Below are 21,026 nucleotides of genomic sequence, written 5' to 3' on the forward strand. Positions count from 1 at the left end.
GGAGCGGGCAAAGATAATAGTCATAGTTAGACAAGTTGTGCTACATATTGCTCAACTACAAATCCTAAGGCACCAAATTATAGATTCCTAACAAGGGACTCCTATTCTTTTAAAGACCATGAGTCATCCGGTTGACAATTTTTCTAAGTTTCGAGATAATGAACCTCTTTGTCAAGGACGTTTGTGATAAGCTAAGGAACAAGATAGTAACGTAGACTTATAACTCAAACGTTATAAGAATTGTTACATGTCTGCGTGTGAATCGATTCTAAGTTATACCTTATGGAATTCACTTATAATAAATAATTTCAAAGCAATCATTTGTATATGGGAAACAATGTAGATCCAAATTATTGGGATGAAGTGGGTAGATGCAAGCTATTAGAATTAGAGTTGGTTCAAGCTACCCATGAGATTATGCAGAAGATCAAAATGAGGATGTATACAACCTAGGATTAGACAGAAAATTTATGCCGATGTAAAGTATAGGAACCTAGAGTTTGAAGTAAGCGACAAGGTATTCTTGAAGATGGCACCGGTGAAGTGTGTTTTGAGATTCAAGTGTAAAAACAAGTTAAACCCACACTTCATCGTTCCCTTTGAAATTATAAATTGGACACACTTCTGGCATATTGATTAGCTCTACCACAATCCCTTTTTGTCATGCATTACGTGCTTTAGAAGATCATGTTAAGTATGTATATAATGTTTTGACTATTTTGCGCAAAAAAAAAAAAAAAGTTTATATGTAAATTTAAAGAAATGTAGTTTTTGCATAGAAAAATGTAATTTTCTCAAGTTTGTAGTTTTATCTAATGGTGTTAAGTTGATGAGGAGAAAGTGAATGCGGTAAAAGATTGGCATACACCTAAAACTTGGTCCGGTGTAAAGTGCAACATTATGCTTTGGTTTGGCATCATTATGATTTGGTTTGTGGGTTGTACACCTTGCAACATTATCTTTGGCTTAAAGAATTCGTTATACATACGAACCATGAAATTTTAAAGCACTTGAGAGGACAAAATAAGCTCAATCGACGACATGCCAAGTGTTTGGAATTTATTGAAACGTTCCCTTACGTAATTAAGTACAAACAAGGTAAGGAGAAGATTGTTGTTAATGCTTTAGCACAAAAATATACCATATTTAGTACCTCGATGCTAAGATGTTGGATTTTGAACATATAAAGATTTTGTATCATCACGTTGTGTTCCTTGCTCCTGTTGTTGAATCTTGTGAAAAAAGACTCGTGGTGGATCATTAAAAATGATTTGATAGATTTTTATTTAGAAAACGACAAATTTTGCATAGAATCTTGTTCCATACGTGAGTTACTTGTAAGGAAAGCTCATAGAGGTGGTTTAACGACACACATGGAGTTTCTAAAATTTATGATATGCTTACCAAACATTTTTATTGCCTTAAAATAAGACATGATGTTAATAAAGTTGGTGCTAATTGCATAGCATATAAACAGACCGAGTCTAGGCTTTAACCACATGGTTTATATTTTCTGTTACCTATGTTGGTTTTGACCCATGATCGAAATATGTCGAAACAAATAAATAAAACAGAAAAAAACAACGTGAGGGGAGAGATCGTCTCAAATGAGGAACATTAAGCACTATATTTTTCAATTCTATTTGTTGTTGTGAATAAAGCATACATCTCAACGCTATTTATACCGAGGAAAACATTTTAATATTTTTCCTAAACTTTCTCCCCGAGTTAGAAACTAATAAGAATTCTCCTGAACTGACTCACAACATGTACATATGGTCCTTTCATTGATATAACAATGGATTTTGTTTTAAATTTACCTAGGACTAGGAAAGGTAGTGATAACATCTTTACTGAGGTCGATAGATTTAGTAAAATGACTCATTTTATTTCTTGTCACAAAATTGATGTTACAAAACATATAGACTTGTTCTTTAGGGAACTTGTACATTGCATGGTTAGTGATCATGATGTTAAATTTTTAAGCCACTTTTGGCGTGTTTTATGGAGTAATTTGGGAACTAAGCTCGTATATTCAACTACTTATCATCCTGAAAAGGATGGTCAAATCGAGCTTGTTAATATGCTATGCAACGAGTACTATCATCCTGTAATGGATGGTCAAACCAAGCTTGCAAATTCTTGTATTTTAGAACTTGCATGTCAGAGTCATTAAAGAGATGCTGATCAAACCGTTTATAGAGTGATTCAAATTACGTATTTGAAAACAAGTATTCTTTAATATATGTTGTGATCATCAAGCTAATATGTTTAAAAAATTTTCCTTGGATTGAATCTTTATTTTTTTTTGACTTCTTTGATAATTTAGATATAAAGGTCTTGTTCTTAATCAACTTATTGTGCTTTTAAGCCTTCAGTTTGTTCCTTTGTATTTCTCGTGTTTAGATTTGTATGCTATAATCATTCAATTAGTTTTGATCCAGCTATCTTGTGGAGTGATTCAAATCACACGTTTTGAAGCAAATTTTCTTTACTCTTAATCTTGATCATCAAGGTAATTCATTCCAAAAGTTTCACTTATGATGATTCTTTATGGTTTTTGGGGTTCTTGCATAATTTAGATCCAAGGGTCTTGTTCCTCCACGAAGTTTATTAAATCAAATCCCAAGAGTTTCATAACACTTTTGAACTGTCCCAAAATTGTTTGTGATATAATTAAGACCATAAAATGTTAGTATAGCTACTATTTTAAACAATTAGTAACATTGATAACACTATGTAGGATGAATTTTAGATAGTTAAGTTATATTGGTTCCATGAATAAACTGTAAGCTAGATTTTCTGAACAAATGGAATTTGAACCTAAATTTCCGTTGAGATGAATCTACTAACAATCAGCTAGAATGAGCTTAGGAGAACCAAGTTGAGTCTAAAATTGTAATTAAACTTAGTATTGGAACGTCGACAGGTTAGATCAGATGAAATTATTTTGAAGCATGGATAACACGTACTCAATGTCGCATATTTATGTGTCATTATTATATTATGATATTCGTACGAACAGGATGATGCATGAGCTTTCTTTCTGCTGAATTATGATTGTTATGTTAATATGATCATGTTTAAGTCTTATGAGACATCATGATGTATCATGCATGAACGACGGGATGGAATACCATTAATATGTACGTACATCCCATAAGAAAGTTATGTCGTGATAACTATGGGATTATCATGCATGTTATATGTCATATGATCATGGATTACTTCTATAGCTTGTTATGCACAAACGTGTGCACTATCATATTATTCACGTTCGTTTCCTTTATGTTGGCGTTCAATAGTATAAGTGTGCGTTATCCATAGTCAAACTTATGGGATATGTTAGCGAGCTGGCTTGGTGATTTCATGCGTGTGTGTGAATAGTGTGTAATGAAGCGCTATGTTTAACGACCAAAAATTTTCTACTTAATATAAGGTCGCCATTGTATACATATCATGAACATTGAATGCGGAAATATTTCATTTAAACTTCCCTAAAATGTTTTATTCATCTTAAAACATAGTCATGGACTCATGTGTTCTGAAAACACTTTTGAAAACGACACAACAAAAGACAATAAAATAAATAAACTTTAAATTAAAAACATCCTATTCTAGCCTAAGTCTAAGAAAATAATACGACTACCCTATGCATGTGTCATGGTCTGGAGTTGCGATGTCGTCATCAACCGTACATGAATGTCTTGCCTTAACCTAAAATAGAGGTAGCACGTGGCTTGAGTATTTTAAGAAATACTTAATAAGTGACCCCACTATTGGGGTTAAATGCAAGAACATGTGAATGCAATGACAGGACCTATCATATCAGTCTCTTTTCCTACGACACTATCCTAATGGACAGCTTGGGATGTGTACCATATACTATTGGGGGTTAAATGCAAGAACATGCAAATGCAATGACGGGACCTACCATATGCATTCAACCCTACCTTATAGATAAAGTAGAGCCCAAAAAATAATCATGATACGTAGAGTATATAAATGAATTTTTTCTCCAACAGTAAGGTTAATCAATAAATATTTTTAAATACTCATCATATATTTAAAATTTTTCATGCAAAGACAAGGTTCCTATGTATGAATGATGGTATCAATTAAAAGACCATCAAATAGTTGTTGATAGACCATATCCACATTTATTCAAAATCTATTGTAAATTTCAAATAAAATACCATAGCATGTATGTAGTAGTAGTCTTAATGGAGACAAAACGTCGATATTCTTTAAATTCAAATATGAATGTCAACTTGAATATAGCTCAATTGGTCTTTCACTTTTTATATATTTTATAAATTAGAAAATGAGTATGGACTTTTGAGTTCATAGACATTTCATATTTAACCTAAAATAATTCCTCAATTCTAAACTTGCATTTACATGCCTTTTTCTTTTTCCAATAGATTTTGTAGATAGAAAGTCAAAGGTTTGACCTTCCAAACAAGTCTTTACCATTTTTTTTTTTTTTACTCTTTTAGGTTATTAATTTGATTTTTAATATTTTAAAATGTTGTGCACTTTTTCTGATAACCTTAAAAAAAAAAAAATAATAATAATAAAAAATAAAATAAATAATAATCTCAATTCTAAAAATATTAAAATTTATAAGTAAAATGTTATTGTATTAACCTGACTAACCTAACCGTAGCTTAACTGGTTGAAATATTATTCTCGATATTACATGTACGTATGTATGTATATATATATATATATATATATCTATGTATGTATATATACATATATATATCTATCTATATATATATATATATATATATATATATATATATATATATATATATATACATACAACATGTCACTAAGTACTCGAGTTAATTGTTCATGCCCAAATATGCTCACAAAAGCAATAATATATTAATGCATCTTCTTTTTTATTAATAAAATTTAATAATTTTAAATGACGATCACGTTTATAATTGTAAGAGCGACTGTATTGAGAATTAGCTAATAAATTAGGAAAAAAAAATATATATTTAGCTTAACTCAATATGACACGAGTAAGAATGCAAATATAATCTTGATAAAAAAAATATTGAGAAGTTTAATTCTCTACCATCACAAATTAGGGTGTAACCAACCGAGACTATCTAACCTAAACCTTCAAGGTTAGGTTGGTGGGAAATCAAAAATTTGTATTGACTCCCAAGTTGACATTTTTTTAATCATGTCAATTCAACCAATTCAACCAGCCCAACCAACTCTAAAATTGTTAGAAGAATCAGATTAGGTCAGTGTTAAATAAAGATCTTCTCTCTTGTATAGTTAGACTATTTTTTGGTATTTAGTTTAACTATTTTCCAACCTTTGTTTCCAATCTTCGTGCTTAGTTTCTATTTATATCATCACTTCAAACTTCAATGGTTTATGTTTCTAACTTATTTATTCTTCTACCAAAACTTAATAATTTGTATCAGAGGTGCAATTTTTTAGTGATCAAATAGAGAGAGTATGAGTGAAGACAAAACTTTAGCGAAGATCCCTCACTTCGATGATCATTATGATCATTCCAATGAGCTGATGGAAAATTTGATCAGAGCAAAGGGTCTATGGAGTGTGGTGGAGATTGTTTTCTTAGAAACAGAGGAAGGAACAATGTTAACTGTGGCACAAAAGGGCCACCTTGATGATGCTAGACTCAAAGATCACCAAGTAAAGCATTACCTCTTCCAAGCAATTGATCGTACTGTCTTTGAACAAATCTTGGGTTGTTGCACCGCCAAGATTGTTTGGGACTCAATGAAGCGAAAATTTGTTGGAAACCAAAAAGTAAAGAAATCTCTTCTTAATGCAGAGGAAGGAACAATGTTAACTGTGGCACAAAAGAGCCACCTTGATGATGCTAGACTCAAAGATCACCAAGTAAAGCATTACCTCTTCCAAGCAATTGATCGTACTGTCTTTGAACAAATCTTGGGTCGTTGCACAGCCAAGATTGTTTGGGACTCAATGAAGCGAAAATTTGGTGGAAACCAAAAAGTAAAGAAATCTCTTCTTAATGCATTAAGGAGAGAATTTGAGATCCTAGAGATGAAGAAGGATGAAAGTATCATAGATTATTTTGCAAGAATGATGATAATCTCCAACAAGATGAGACGCAGTGGAGAAGATATGTCAGACAAAAAAATTGTAGAAAAAATTATGCCTAACGTGACTGAAAAATCTACTTATGTTGTAGTATCCATTGTGGAATCCAAAGATATTGATTACATGTCCATTGATGAATTGCAAAGTTCATTAGTGGTGCATGAACAAAAATTTCGAAGATTGAGCATTAATGGAGAGAAGCAAGTTCTAAAAGTCGAAGGATGAACGAAAATAAGTAACAGAGGAAGAAGAACTTACAGGGGCAGGCAGAGGACGCGAAGGAGGAAAATCAACTTTCAACAAAGCAACTGTCTAATGTTATAGGTGCCATGACATAGGTCATTTTCAATATGAATGTCCAAAGATGAATAAGGAATTGAATTATGCAGAGCTAGAAGGAGAGGATAAAATGTTGTTTATGGCTCATATGGAAAGACATGAAGCAAAAAGGAGTGATGCTTGGTTCTTAGGTTCTGGTTGCTCAAACCGTGTGTGACAGTGAAGATATGTTTTCAAGCTTAGACAAGACCCTTTCCCAGATTGTCAAGCTTGGAAATAATAAATGTAGGAAAGTTATGGGAATGGGTGCAGTGAATAACTTGGCATGGGGTTCGTTGCACTATTTATGTGTATTGGATACCTGAACTAAAAAATAATCTCTTGATCATTGGATAACTACAAGAAAAAGGAGTAGCAGTGCTGTTCAAAGATGGGAATAACTTGGCATAGGGTTCGTTGCACTATTAGTTATGTGTATTGGATACGTGAACTAAAAAATAATATGTTGATTATTGGACAACTACAAGAAAAAGGAGTAGCAGTTCAAAGATGGTATATGTAGCATTTATCATCCACAAAAAGGAAAAATAGCAAAGTTAATTAGGAGCCCCAATCGACTATTTATTTTGAGTACTAAACCATCTACCACAAAAAATGAAGGAAGATGCCTCCAAGTTTCAGATATGGATCAGTGAACACTTTGACACCATCGTTATGGTCATCTCGGCTACAAAGGATTGTGCACCTTGAAACACAAAAACATGGTGAAAGGCATGTCACAAATTGTAGCTCCAAACACCACCTGTGAGGCATGTATGAAAGGCAAGCAACATCGGACTCCATTTCCAAAAATGGGTAAATGGAAAGCAACGGAAAAATTGGGTCTTGTTCATGCAGATCTATGTGGTTCAATTTCACCAACTTCAAGTGGCCAGAAAAAGTACTTGTGCTTGATAGATGAGTTTTCTAGGAAGGCATGGAGTTATTTTCAAAGCAGTGGCGGAAAAGGAAATTGGAAGGCCTATAAAATGTTTAAGAACAGATAGAGGGGGAGAATTCAACTTTGCAGGATTTAACGATTTTTGCAAATAGCATAGACCTATACCCCACAAAATGGAGTTGCCGAACAAAAAAATCGCACTAGTATGAACTTGCTAAAAGCTGTGCTGATAGAGAAGAAAGTGCCTAAAAATTTCTAGCCTGAAGGAGTCAGGTGGATGATTGATCACCCACTCTTGCAGTAAAAGACATGACACCAATAGAAGCTTGGAGCAGAGTGAAACCATCACTAAATTATTTTAGAGTTTTTGAATGGGTGGGACATGTCCATATTCCAGATGCCAAGAGAAGCAAACTTGAAGATAAAAGTGTAACATGTGTTTTTTTGGAGTCAGTAGCGAATCCAAAGACTATAGAATGTTTGATCCAACTATAAATAAAATTATAGTAAGTCGTAATGTAGCTTTCGAGGAATATCGTGAATGAGATTGAATTTTTTTTAAAGGTAAAACAAAATTGGACTGGGAAAAAATATTGAAATTGATGAGAACACAGCAGAAGAAGGAGAAGTCAAGGAGGAAATGACTAAACTTGTTTCTCAAACAATTGGACCAGTGGCTGAAACAATTGAACCAGTTGCTGAAAAAAATATTTAAGTAGCTATTGCACCAGATTTGACAATAAGGGAGGGGAAAAATCGACATCCATCTGTATGGTTAGCATATTATAATTCCGGTGAAGGTTTATCTAAAGAGTATGAAGAAAATATGACATTCTTGATGATTTCAGATCCTGTGAATTTTGAGAAAGCTATCAAAAACCCAAAATAGAGATTGGCTATGGATGAAGAAATCAAATTCATTGAAAAAAATCAAACATGGAACTTGGTGGTTCTACTGTTGGAGCGAAGAAAATAGGAGTGAAATGATTTATAAAACCAAGCTAAATTAGTCTGGAGAAGTTAATAAATGCAAAGCAAGATTGGTTGTAAAAGGCTACACACAAGAGCATAGAATTGATTATACGAAAGTGTAGGCACCTATGGCTAGAATGAATACTATGAGAATGATCATTGTTTTTACAGCCCAAAAAGGTTGGAAACTGTATCAGTTAGATGCCAAATCAACTTTTTTATATGGGAGTTAAAAGAATATTTTTGTTGAACAACCGGCTATGAGAAAAAGGGAAGTGAGGAGATGGTGTACAAATTCCAAGTGTAATGCCCCTAATTTTCTCTAACCTAATTAGCGACGTTACCTTATACTTGCATAATCAACCGAACAAGAGTTCACGTAAGACAGTCTCAATAACGGCAATGCGTTCATTATTATAAGCAGTTCATACCTGGGGAAATCAATAACGACAGCCTAGCCTAGAAAACGATCAACATAGAACTAGAGGAAACAATTGCAATAACTATAAACTCAAAAGAATCCAACAAGGCGCCTACGACATTACAAACTCTCCTCAAGATTTCCATGGCCTTAGCATCCACCGTCAGCCGTACATGGGAGCCTTGCCCTTACCTGAAAAGATAGGTAGCATGTGGCTTGAGTATTATATAAAATACCCAGTAAGTCGCCCCACTGTTGGGGTTAAGCATATAATCATTCATCAGGATACAAGCAGTCGGACACAATACACATACATGTCGCACATAATACACCTACATGAGCACAAGTGTTAAAAGAAAGAAACTAAGAGAGGGGTCTGTCTTCCATTCCTTCCCATGACCATAGGCCCTTGCTTTGTCCGGGCAGGGGTGGATGCATGGTACTTTCCCACACATGGCCCACGTGNTATACGAAAGTGTAGGCACCTATGGCTAGAATGAATACTATGAGAATGATCATTGTTTTTACAGCCCAAAAAGGTTGGAAACTGTATCAGTTAGATGCCAAATCAACTTTTTTATATGGGAGTTAAAAGAATATTTTTGTTGAACAACCGGCTATGAGAAAAAGGGAAGTGAGGAGATGGTGTACAAATTCCAAGTGTAATGCCCCTAATTTTCTCTAACCTAATTAGCGACGTTACCTTATACTTGCATAATCAACCGAACAAGAGTTCACGTAAGACAGTCTCAATAACGGCAATGCGTTCATTATTATAAGCAGTTCATACCTGGGGAAATCAATAACGACAGCCTAGCCTAGAAAACGATCAACATAGAACTAGAGGAAACAATTGCAATAACTATAAACTCAAAAGAATCCAACAAGGCGCCTACGACATTACAAACTCTCCTCAAGATTTCCATGGCCTTAGCATCCACCGTCAGCCGTACATGGGAGCCTTGCCCTTACCTGAAAAGATAGGTAGCATGTGGCTTGAGTATTATATAAAATACCCAGTAAGTCGCCCCACTGTTGGGGTTAAGCATATAATCATTCATCAGGATACAAGCAGTCGGACACAATACACATACATGTCGCACATAATACACCTACATGAGCACAAGTGTTAAAAGAAAGAAACTAAGAGAGGGGTCTGTCTTCCATTCCTTCCCATGACCATAGGCCCTTGCTTTGTCCGGGCAGGGGTGGATGCATGGTACTTTCCCACACATGGCCCACGTGTGTGACTGTGGGCCCACCAGGCGAGTTCGCATGCGAGCTCCCTGGGCCTGACTTGGTCGAGTATGTATGACATACAATACCGGACGCTACGGAAAAGGAGGGCCTGCATGATATCATGGTGAACACAATATCGAATATACACGTCCATACCATCAGCAGCATAACGGGAGAGTGCCCCCATGTACATAACCATAGCGTGCATAAGGTTCTTAAGGTTTNCGAACAAGAGTTCACGTAAGACAGTCTCAATAACGGCAATGCGTTCATTATTATAAGCAGTTCATACCTGGGGAAATCAATAACGACAGCCTAGCCTAGAAAACGATCAACATAGAACTAGAGGAAACAATTGCAATAACTATAAACTCAAAAGAATCCAACAAGGCGCCTACGACATTACAAACTCTCCTCAAGATTTCCATGGCCTTAGCATCCACCGTCAGCCGTACATGGGAGCCTTGCCCTTACCTGAAAAGATAGGTAGCATGTGGCTTGAGTATTATATAAAATACCCAGTAAGTCGCCCCACTGTTGGGGTTAAGCATATAATCATTCATCAGGATACAAGCAGTCGGACACAATACACATACATGTCGCACATAATACACCTACATGAGCACAAGTGTTAAAAGAAAGAAACTAAGAGAGGGGTCTGTCTTCCATTCCTTCCCATGACCATAGGCCCTTGCTTTGTCCGGGCAGGGGTGGATGCATGGTACTTTCCCACACATGGCCCACGTGTGTGACTGTGGGCCCACCAGGCGAGTTCGCATGCGAGCTCCCTGGGCCTGACTTGGTCGAGTATGTATGACATACAATACCGGACGCTACGGAAAAGGAGGGCCTGCATGATATCATGGTGAACACAATATCGAATATACACGTCCATACCATCAGCAGCATAACGGGAGAGTGCCCCCATGTACATAACCATAGCGTGCATAAGGTTCTTAAGGTTTACCTCCATGGCATTATACATACAACGTCCCATCCCCTCACCGCTTTATATAGCATAACTGGGTCAAACATCGAGTAAGCATATCATAACNTTACAAACTCTCCTCAAGATTTCCATGGCCTTAGCATCCACCGTCAGCCGTACATGGGAGCCTTGCCCTTACCTGAAAAGATAGGTAGCATGTGGCTTGAGTATTATATAAAATACCCAGTAAGTCGCCCCACTGTTGGGGTTAAGCATATAATCATTCATCAGGATACAAGCAGTCGGACACAATACACATACATGTCGCACATAATACACCTACATGAGCACAAGTGTTAAAAGAAAGAAACTAAGAGAGGGGTCTGTCTTCCATTCCTTCCCATGACCATAGGCCCTTGCTTTGTCCGGGCAGGGGTGGATGCATGGTACTTTCCCACACATGGCCCACGTGTGTGACTGTGGGCCCACCAGGCGAGTTCGCATGCGAGCTCCCTGGGCCTGACTTGGTCGAGTATGTATGACATACAATACCGGACGCTACGGAAAAGGAGGGCCTGCATGATATCATGGTGAACACAATATCGAATATACACGTCCATACCATCAGCAGCATAACGGGAGAGTGCCCCCATGTACATAACCATAGCGTGCATAAGGTTCTTAAGGTTTACCTCCATGGCATTATACATACAACGTCCCATCCCCTCACCGCTTTATATAGCATAACTGGGTCAAACATCGAGTAAGCATATCATAACATACTAGTCATCACATTCATGGTATGCGGGGTTCCCATTACAATCATGACATATCAAGCTCATAAATACAGGTAGCAAACTGTGTCACAAACATCATATACATAAACGTGACATAGCATTTCACTGCAAGAAACACCTAACCTAGCATACAACAACAACACGCATGGTGCATGCAAGGGCAACAGGGCACGCACCAACATACATACATAACTAACGCCAATAGTAAGGTTACTTACCTCCTTGGCCTTGGCCGAAGTCACTCACAACGCTAACTCCAGTGCCTAACTACCTCCTATAAGATCACATGATACACTCAGAGCCATTTCACAACTAGTTCTTATGCTTAGCTACCAAGGTACGTCCCTATCGCAAACTATTTTATCAAAATGGAGTTATACTGACCTCAGATGGTTGAAACAAGGGTGGGAATGGTTCAAGAAGGGTCAAAAACCTAGGAATCGGTATATTATACGTATGTCGCGCCGCCAAGCCGCGAGTGCAACGAAGTCGCCGACAACGTCGAGACCGATGGGCAGCAAAGGACACTGACGGCGCAGGGTTCCTGGATGTGTCTCTGGGTTGGGCCGAAAGGGAATGAGGCCCAATGGTGGTGTCCGAGCTCGTCCCGCGAGGTGCGGCCTGTGCGCTGACTGAGACGAACTCGCGGAGTGCCAAAGGGTCAACCTGCGGCCGCCGCTTCGTCTTCCTCGCCCGAAAGCCTTAACAACCCTAATCAAAGAACTCGATTACTGTCACCGGTGGAATGGTCATCGTCCTTCCGTCTGTCTCTGGTGGCGCGTTTGTCCCTCCTTGCCCGACGTACCCTAGTGCCGGTTTGCTCCTATCTAAGGACTCATAGAAGTCTGAAGTCTCGAGACATTTTTGATTCCTCACCTAAACCTTTCGTCTCCCCCCTCACAGGTACGACAGTGGCTCAAAAAGAAAAGACGGCTACTAAGGTGGCAAGGGTTTAACATGGGGACTTAAGGAATTAATAGCCCTCGTTAGCAAGGCATGCCTCACTAGAAATCTCGCGATTTCCGGCGAGATTTAAGGCTTTTTTTTTTGTTTTTTTTTGTTTTGCCTTTTTCGAAACCCTTATCGTTACAAAAAGGCTCTCTACGGATCAAAACAAGCACCTAGAACCTGGTTTAGTTGAGTAGAATCCTACTTCATCAAGGAAGGATTCAAAAGCAGTTCCATTGAGCAGATATTCTTCATCAAGAGAAAGGGGGGATAGAAAATTGGCAAAGATGAAAATGGTGCAAAAGTAGATGTAACTTTGTATAAACAAATGGTGGGAAGTCTGATGTATCTCACAGCTACTTGTCCTGATCTCATGTTTGTTGTAAGTTTGATTAGTCGTTTTATGGAATGTCCAACACAACAACATTTTGCAGCAGCTAAAAGGGTTTTAAGGTACTGGAAAGGTACGGTAGATTTTGGTGTATTTTATAGAAAGGGAGGAGTTAGTGATTTAATTGGATTTACTAATACTGACTATGCCAGAGACATGAAAGATAGCAAGAGTAGTTCATGCTATGTGTTTATGATGAGTGGAGAAGCAGTAGCTTGGTCTTCTCATAAGTAGTCTATAGTCATCTTATCAACCACAAAAGTTGATTTGTTGCTGCTAGTGCCTGTGCATGTCAAGCTATTTGGATGATGAGGATACTCAAAAGAGATTGGTCACTCTCAAATAGAAGGAGCAAAGCTAATGTGTGATAATACTTCAACTATTAAGTTATCCAAAAATCCAATTCTACATGGATGTTCCAAACACATAAGAGTAAGATTTCACTTAGAGGTCTTACAAAAGAATGAACCGTTAATTTAATATTTTATGGTACGCGAAATCAACTTGTTGATTCGTTGACAAATCCTTTAAAATTAGAAGCAATTCAGAAGTTGCGTGAAGAACTTGGTGTGCAGAATTTTTGTGGCTTGAACTCATTTTTTACAAAGAAGAATGAGTTAGAAGAATTTGATTATGTGAAAAATGGTTAAATAAAGATAGTTTCTTGTGGACATGAGAGTATATTTAGGTATTTATTTTAACTATTTTTCAACCGTTAGTTTTTAGTTATAGTTATTTGTAAAGTATATCATCACTCAAAACTCCAATGGTTTAGGTTTGTGGTTTAGTGATTCTTTTGTCAAAACCTAACAAATACTTCGTTGACTTCTCTCTACTTTTAAAAATTACAAGATTTTATTGTAGGCCGACGAGACTGAAACTTAAGTCGTTGAAGAAAGAAAACATGTTCGAGATAGTTGTGAAAAAAAAAAGTCAAAGTCAACCTAGCGGGAGACGAGAATATCGAAGAAATCTTATTCATGTGTAAAAATCATGCATGAAATTTAGGGTTTTAAGGCATGTTTCAATTGACTTTTTACCCTTTCTTTTTAGAGATAAATAATACACCCAAAAGTAGGGTATGAATTTATATTTTTACTAAATATTATTTAATATTTAATAAAAGAATATAATATAAAAAAAAAGGTCATTTTTAATAATAAATTCAAAATTTTAAAACGAAATAATTGAATTGAAAAAAATGTTTGATTTGAATAATGATATGTTAATATAAAACATGGTCCCCTAGCTCAGTTGGTTAGAGCGTTGGTCTCGCGGATTCGAGCCCTGTCAAGACCAATTCATATAAATAAGTAGTTGATTCATGTTAGGTTCATTCAAGATTCAACAGTTGGTTAGAACGTTGGTCTTATGAGTTGAAGGTCGCGGATTCGAGCCCTGTCAAGACCAATTCATATAAATAAGTAGTTGATTCGTGTTAGGTTCATTCAAGATTCAATATGCACTTGATAGCTAGCTCAAAAAAAATTTGTTTTACTCCTATGAAGCAATGAATTTTTGTTTTACTCTAGTCAAGCTGAATTCATTGCTACATCTTTTACTAGTCAACTTGAATTGAGTTGGAATCCTTGATAGTAATGTTAGTTATATAATCATGGGATCCATGGCAACGGTAGTGTGTTTCACTCCAGATCAGAAGGTTGCGTGTTAGATTCACGTCGGGTTTAGTTAATATTCAGAGTGCACTTTATAAGTAGCTACATCTTTTACTAGTCAACCTGAATTCGAGTTGGAATCCTTGGCAACGGTAGTGCGTTTCACTCCAGATCAGAAGGTTGCGTGTTAGATTCACGTCGGGTTTAGTTAATATTCAGAGTGCACTTTATAAGTAGCTCAAAAATTTATGAGTCAAGCTAAATTTGATTTGGGTTTGATTTGGAACCCTTGATGGGATTCATTGCTACATTTTTGTTAAGGTTGCGTGTTAGTGGCGCAATGCTAGCTAACAAGTTCACGTTGAATATTAAATGAACCCAATGTGAATTGAAAAAGCAACCTTCCGATCTGGAGTTAGACGCACTACCATTGCGCTACAGATCCAATGATTATATAAATAACATTACTATCAATGGTTCCAAAACGAATTCAGTTTACTAGTAAAAGATGCAGCAATGAATTCAGTTCGACAAAAGTAAAACAAAATTTTAAGCTAGTTATCAAGTGCACATTGAACATTGAATGAACCCGACGTGAATCAAACACGCAACCTTCTGATCTAGAGTTAGACGCACTACCATTGCGCCGCAGATCCCATGATTATATAACTAACATTACTATCAATGGTTCCAAAACAAATTCAGCTTGACTAGTAAAAGATGCAGCAATATTTTCAGCTTGACAAGAGTAAAACAAGTTTTTGAGCTAGCTAAACCCAAGTGCACATCGAATATTGAATGAACCCAATGTGAATCAAACATAAGACCTTTTGTTCTGGAGTTAGATGCACTACCATTGCACCACAGATCCCATGATTATATAACAAACATTACTATCAATGGTTCCAAAACAAATTCAGCTTGACTAGTAAAAGATGCAGCAATGAATTCAGTTTGGCAAGAGTAAAACAAAATTTTAAGATAGTTATCAAGTGCACATTGAAAAATGAATGAACCCAACGTGAATCGAACACACAACCTTCTGAACTAGAGTCAGACGCGCTACCATTGCGCCACAAATCCCATGATTATATAACTATCATTACTATCAAGGGTTCCAAATCGAATTCAGCTTGTCTAGTAAAAAATGCAGCAATATTTTCAGTTTGACAAGAGTAAAACAAGTTTTTGAACTAGCTGAACACAAGTGCACGAATATTGAATGAACCCTAAAGTGAATCGAACATGAGACCTTTTCTTCTAGAGTTAGATGCACTACCATTGCACAACAAATCCCATGATTATATAACTAACATTACTATCAATGGTTCCAAAACGAATTCAGCTTAACTAGTAAAAGATGCAGCAATGAATTCATTTTACAAAGAGTGAAACAAAATTTTTAGCTAGTAATCAAGTGCACATTGAACATTGAATGAAACAATGAATGAACCCGATGTGAACCGAACACGCAACCTTCTAATCTGGAGTCAGAGGCACTCCCATTGCGCCACAAATCCCATGATTATTGAACTATCATTACTATCAAGGGTTCCAACTCGAATTTAGCTTGTCTAGTAAAAAGATGCAGCAATATTTTCAGCTTGACAAGAGTAAAACAATTTTTTGAGCTAGCTAAACAAGTACGATTGAACATGCAGCCTTTTAATCTGGAGTTAGACGCACTACTGGCTAGTTATCAAATGCACATTCAATATTGAATGAACCCGACAGTGAATCGAACACGCAACCTTCTCTCGAATTCAGCTTGTCTAGTAAAAGATGCAGCAATCAATTTTGAACATTGAATGAACCCAACATGAATCGAACACGCAACCTTCTGATCTGGAGTCAGACGCACTACCATTGCGCCACGGATCCAATGATTATATAACTATCATTACTATCAAGGGTTCAAACTCGAATTCAGCTTTTCTAGTAAAAGATGCAGCAATATTTTCAGCTTGACAAGAGTAAAACAAGTTTTTGATGAAGCTAAACAAGTGCACGAACCCAATGTGAATCGAACATGCAACTTTCTAATCTGGAGTTAGACGCACTACCATTGCGCCACAAATCCCACGATTCTATAACTAACATTACTCTCAATGGTTCCAAAACGAATTCAGCTTGACTAGTAAAAGATGCAGCAATAAATTCTGAACATTCAATGAACCCGACGTGGTCGAACAGAACACGCAACCTTCTGATCTGGAGTCAGACGAGCTACCATTGCGCCACGGATCCCATGATTATATAACTATCATTACTATCAAGGGATCCAACTCGAATTCAGCTTTTCTAGTAAAAGATGCAGCAATATTTTCAGCTTGACAAGAGTAAAACAAGTTTTTGATGAAGCTAAACAAGTGCACGAACCCAATGTGAATCGAACATGCAACTTTCTAATCTGGAGTTAGACGCACTACCATTGCGCCACAAATCCCACGATTCTATAACTAACATTACTCTCAATGGTTCCAAAACGAATTCAGCTTGACTAGTAAAAGATGCAGCAATAAATTCTGAACATTCAATGAACCCGACGTGGTCGAACAGAACACGCAACCTTCTGATCTGGAGTCAGACGCGCTACCATTGCGCCACGGATCCCATTATTATATAACTATCATTACTATCAAGGGTTCCAACTCGAATTCAGCTTGTCTAGTAAAAGATGCACCAATATTTTCAGCTTGTCAAGAGTAAAACAAGTTTTTGAGCTAGCTAAACAAGTGCACGTTGAACATTGAACGAACCCTTTGTAATTGAACATGCAACCTTTTAATCTAGAGTTAGACGCACTACCAGCTAGTTATCAAATGCACATTCAATATTGAATGAACCCGACGTGAATCGAACACGCAACCTTCTAATCTGGAGTCAGACTGCGCGCTACCATTGCGCCAAGGATGCAAAGATTATATAACTATCATTACTATCAAGGGTTCCAAAACGAATTCAGCTTGACTAGTAAAAGATGCAGCAATGAATTCTGAACATTGAATGAACCCGACGTGAATCGAACACGCAACCTTCTGATCTGGAGTCAGAGAAGCTAAAATTGCGCCACGGATCCCATGATTATATAACTATCATTACTATCAAGGGATCCAACTCGAATTCAGCTTGTCTAGTAAAAGATGCAGCAATATTTTCAGCTTGACAAGAGTAAGACAAGTTTTTGAGCTAGCTAAACAACAAGTGCACGTGGAACATTGAACGAACCCTATGTGAATTGAACATGCAACCTTTTAATCTGGAGTTAGACGCACTACCAACTAGTTATCAAATGCACATTCAATATTAAATGAACCCGACGTGAATCGAACACGCAACCTTCTGATCTGGAGTCCGACGTGCTACCTTTGCGCAACGGATCCCAAAATTAGATAACTATCAATGGTTCCAAAACGAATTCAGCTTGACTAGTAAAAGATGCAGTAATGAATTTTGAAAATTGAATGAACCCAACGTGAATCGAACACGCAATATTTTGATCTGGAGTCAAACGCGCTACCATTGCACTACGGATCCCAAGATTTTATAACTATCATTACTATCAAGGGCTCAAACTCGAATTCCGCATGTCTAGTAAAACATGCAGCTATATTTTCAGCTTGACAAGAGTAAAACATGTTTTTGAGAAAGCTAAACAAATGCACGAACCCAATGTGAATCGAACATGCAACTTTCTGATCTAAAGTTAGACGCACTACCATTGCGCCACAAATCCCATGATTCTATATCTAACATTACTATCAATTGTAACAAAACGAATTCAGCTTGACTAGTAAAAGATGCAGCAATGAATTCTGAACATTCAAAGAACCGGACGTGAATTAGAAAAAGCAACCTTTTGATCTGGAGTCAGACGCGCTAAAATTGCGCCAGGATCCCATGATTTGGAGTTAGACGCACTACCAACTAGTTATCCAAATGCACATTCAATATTGAATGAACCCGACATGAATCGAACACGCAACCTTCTGATCTGGAGTCAAACGCGCTACCATTGCGCTACGGATCCCAAGATTATATAACTATCATTACTATCAAGGGTTCAAACTCGAATTCAACTTGTCTAGTAAAAGATGCAGCAATGAATTCTAAACATTGAATGAACCCGACGTGAATCGAATAGAACACGCAACCTTCTTATCTGTTGTCAGACGTGCTACCATTGCGCCACGGATCCCAAGATTATATAACTATCATTTCTATCAAGGGTTCCAACTCGAATTCAGCTTGTCTAATAAAAGATGTAGCAATATTTTCAGCTTGACAAGAGTAAAAACAAGTTTTTGAGCTAGCTAAACAAGTGCACGTTGAACATTGAACGAACCCTATGTGAATTGAACATGCAACCTTTTAATCTAGAGTTAGACGCACTACCAACTAGTTATCAAATGCACATTCAATATTAAATGAACCCGACGTGAATCGAACACGCAACCTTCTAATCTGGAGTCAGACGCGCTACCTTTGCGCAACGGATCCCAAAATTAGATAACATTACTATCAATGGTTCCAAAACGAATTCAGCTTGACTAGTAAAAGATGCAGCAATAAATTCTGAACATTCAATGAACCCGACGTGGTCGAACAGAACACGCAACCTTCTGATCTGGAGTCAGACGAGCTACCATTGCGCCACAGATCCCATGATTATATAACTATCATTACTATCAAGGGATCCAACTCGAATTCAGCTTGTCTAGCAAAAGATGCAGCAATATTTTCAGCTTGTCAAGAGTAAAACAAGTTTTTGAGCTAGCTAAACAACAAGTGCACGTTGAACATTGAATGAACACTTTGTAATTGAACATGCGAACATGCAACCTTTTCATCTGGAGTTAGACGCACTACCAGCTAGTTATCAAATGCACTAGTTACCAAATGCACATTCAATATTAAATGAACCCGACGTGAATCGAACACGCAACCTTTTAATCTGGAGTCAGACGTGCTACCATTGCGCCAAGGATGCAAAGATTATATAACTATCATTACTATCAAGGGTTCCAAAACGAATTCAGCTTGACTAGTAAAAGATGCAGCAATGAATTCTGAACATCGAGTGAACCCGACGTGAATCGAACACCCAACGTTCTGATCTGGAGTCAGACGCGCTACAATTGCACCACGGATCCCATGATTATATAACTATCATTACTATCAAGGGTTCCAACTCGAATTTAGCTTGTCTAGTAAAAGATGCAGCAATATTTTAAACTTGACAAGAGTAAAACAAGTTTCTGAGCTAGCTTGATTTGAACCTGCAACCTTTTTAATCTGGAGTTAGACGCACTACCAGCAGGTTATCAAATGCACATTCAATATTGAATGAACTCGACGTGAATCGAACATGCAACCTTTTAATCTGGAGTCAGACGCGCTACCATTGCGCTAAGGATGCAAAGATTATATAACTATCATTACTATCAAGGGTTCCAAAACGAATTCAGCTTGACTAGTAAAAGATGCAGCAATGAATTCTGAACATTGAATGAACCCGAAGAGAATCGAATAGAACACGCAACCTTCTGATCTATTGTCAGACGTGCTACCATTGCGCCACGGATCCCAAGATTATATAACTATCATTTCTATCAAGGGTTCCAACTCGAATTCAGCTTGTCTAGTAAAAGATGCAGCAATATTTTCAGCTTGACAAGAGTAAAAACAAGTTTTTAAGCTAGCTAAACAAGTGCACGTTGAACATTGAACGAACCCTATGTGAATTGAACATGCAACCTTTTAATCTGGAGTTAGACGCACTACCAACTAGTTATCAAATGCACATTCAATATTAAATGAACCCGACGTGAATCGAACACGCAACCTTCTGATCTGGAGTCAGACGCGCTACCTTTGCGCAACGGATCCCAAAATTAGATAACTATCATTACTATCAATGGTTCCAAAACGAATTCAGCTTGACTAGTAAAAGATGCAGCAATGAATTTTTAAAATTGAATGAACCCGACGTGAATCGAACACGCAATATTTTGATCTGGAGTCAGATGTGCTACCATTGCGCCACGGATCCCAAGATTATATAACTATCATTTCTATCAAGGGTTCCAACTCGAATTCAACTTCTCTAGTAAAAGATGCAGCAATATTTTCAGCTTGACAAGAGTAAAACAAGTTTTTGAGCTAGCTAAACAAGTACACGTTGAACATTGAACGAACCCTATGTGAATTGAACATGCAACCTTTTAATATGGAGTTGGACGCACTACCAGCTAGTTATCCAATGCACATTCAATATTGAATGAACCCGACGTGAATCAAACACGCAACCTTCTGATCTGGAGTCAGACGCGCTGCCATTGTGCCACTGATCCCATGATTAAATAATTATCA

General features: G+C 37.2%; 8 non-coding genes across 8 annotated transcripts; all 8 read right to left on the reverse strand.

The window, feature by feature from the left end:
- Nucleotides 1-16,463: 16,463 nt before the first annotated feature.
- On the reverse strand, nucleotides 16,464-16,535 carry TRNAW-CCA. The gene has a single exon. It is a non-coding gene; the product is annotated as a tRNA-Trp (tRNA).
- A 1,430-nt stretch (nucleotides 16,536-17,965) lies between these two features.
- TRNAW-CCA lies at nucleotides 17,966-18,037 on the reverse strand. The gene has a single exon. It is a non-coding gene; the product is annotated as a tRNA-Trp (tRNA).
- Nucleotides 18,038-18,119: 82 nt separating this feature from the next.
- On the reverse strand, nucleotides 18,120-18,191 carry TRNAW-CCA. Its single transcript has one exon. It is a non-coding gene; the product is annotated as a tRNA-Trp (tRNA).
- Nucleotides 18,192-18,612: 421 nt separating this feature from the next.
- TRNAW-CCA lies at nucleotides 18,613-18,684 on the reverse strand. Its single transcript has one exon. It is a non-coding gene; the product is annotated as a tRNA-Trp (tRNA).
- A 398-nt stretch (nucleotides 18,685-19,082) lies between these two features.
- Nucleotides 19,083-19,154, reverse strand: TRNAW-CCA. The gene has a single exon. It is a non-coding gene; the product is annotated as a tRNA-Trp (tRNA).
- A 1,317-nt stretch (nucleotides 19,155-20,471) lies between these two features.
- TRNAW-CCA lies at nucleotides 20,472-20,543 on the reverse strand. The gene has a single exon. It is a non-coding gene; the product is annotated as a tRNA-Trp (tRNA).
- Nucleotides 20,544-20,634: 91 nt separating this feature from the next.
- On the reverse strand, nucleotides 20,635-20,706 carry TRNAW-CCA. Its single transcript has one exon. It is a non-coding gene; the product is annotated as a tRNA-Trp (tRNA).
- Nucleotides 20,707-20,935: 229 nt separating this feature from the next.
- Nucleotides 20,936-21,007, reverse strand: TRNAW-CCA. The gene has a single exon. It is a non-coding gene; the product is annotated as a tRNA-Trp (tRNA).
- Between the last annotated feature and the right edge of the window lie 19 nt (nucleotides 21,008-21,026).

The sequence above is a fragment of the Cucurbita pepo genome, chromosome LG06 (assembly GCF_002806865.2).
Source record: "Cucurbita pepo subsp. pepo cultivar mu-cu-16 chromosome LG06, ASM280686v2, whole genome shotgun sequence".
Taxonomy (NCBI): Eukaryota; Viridiplantae; Streptophyta; class Magnoliopsida; order Cucurbitales; family Cucurbitaceae; genus Cucurbita; species Cucurbita pepo.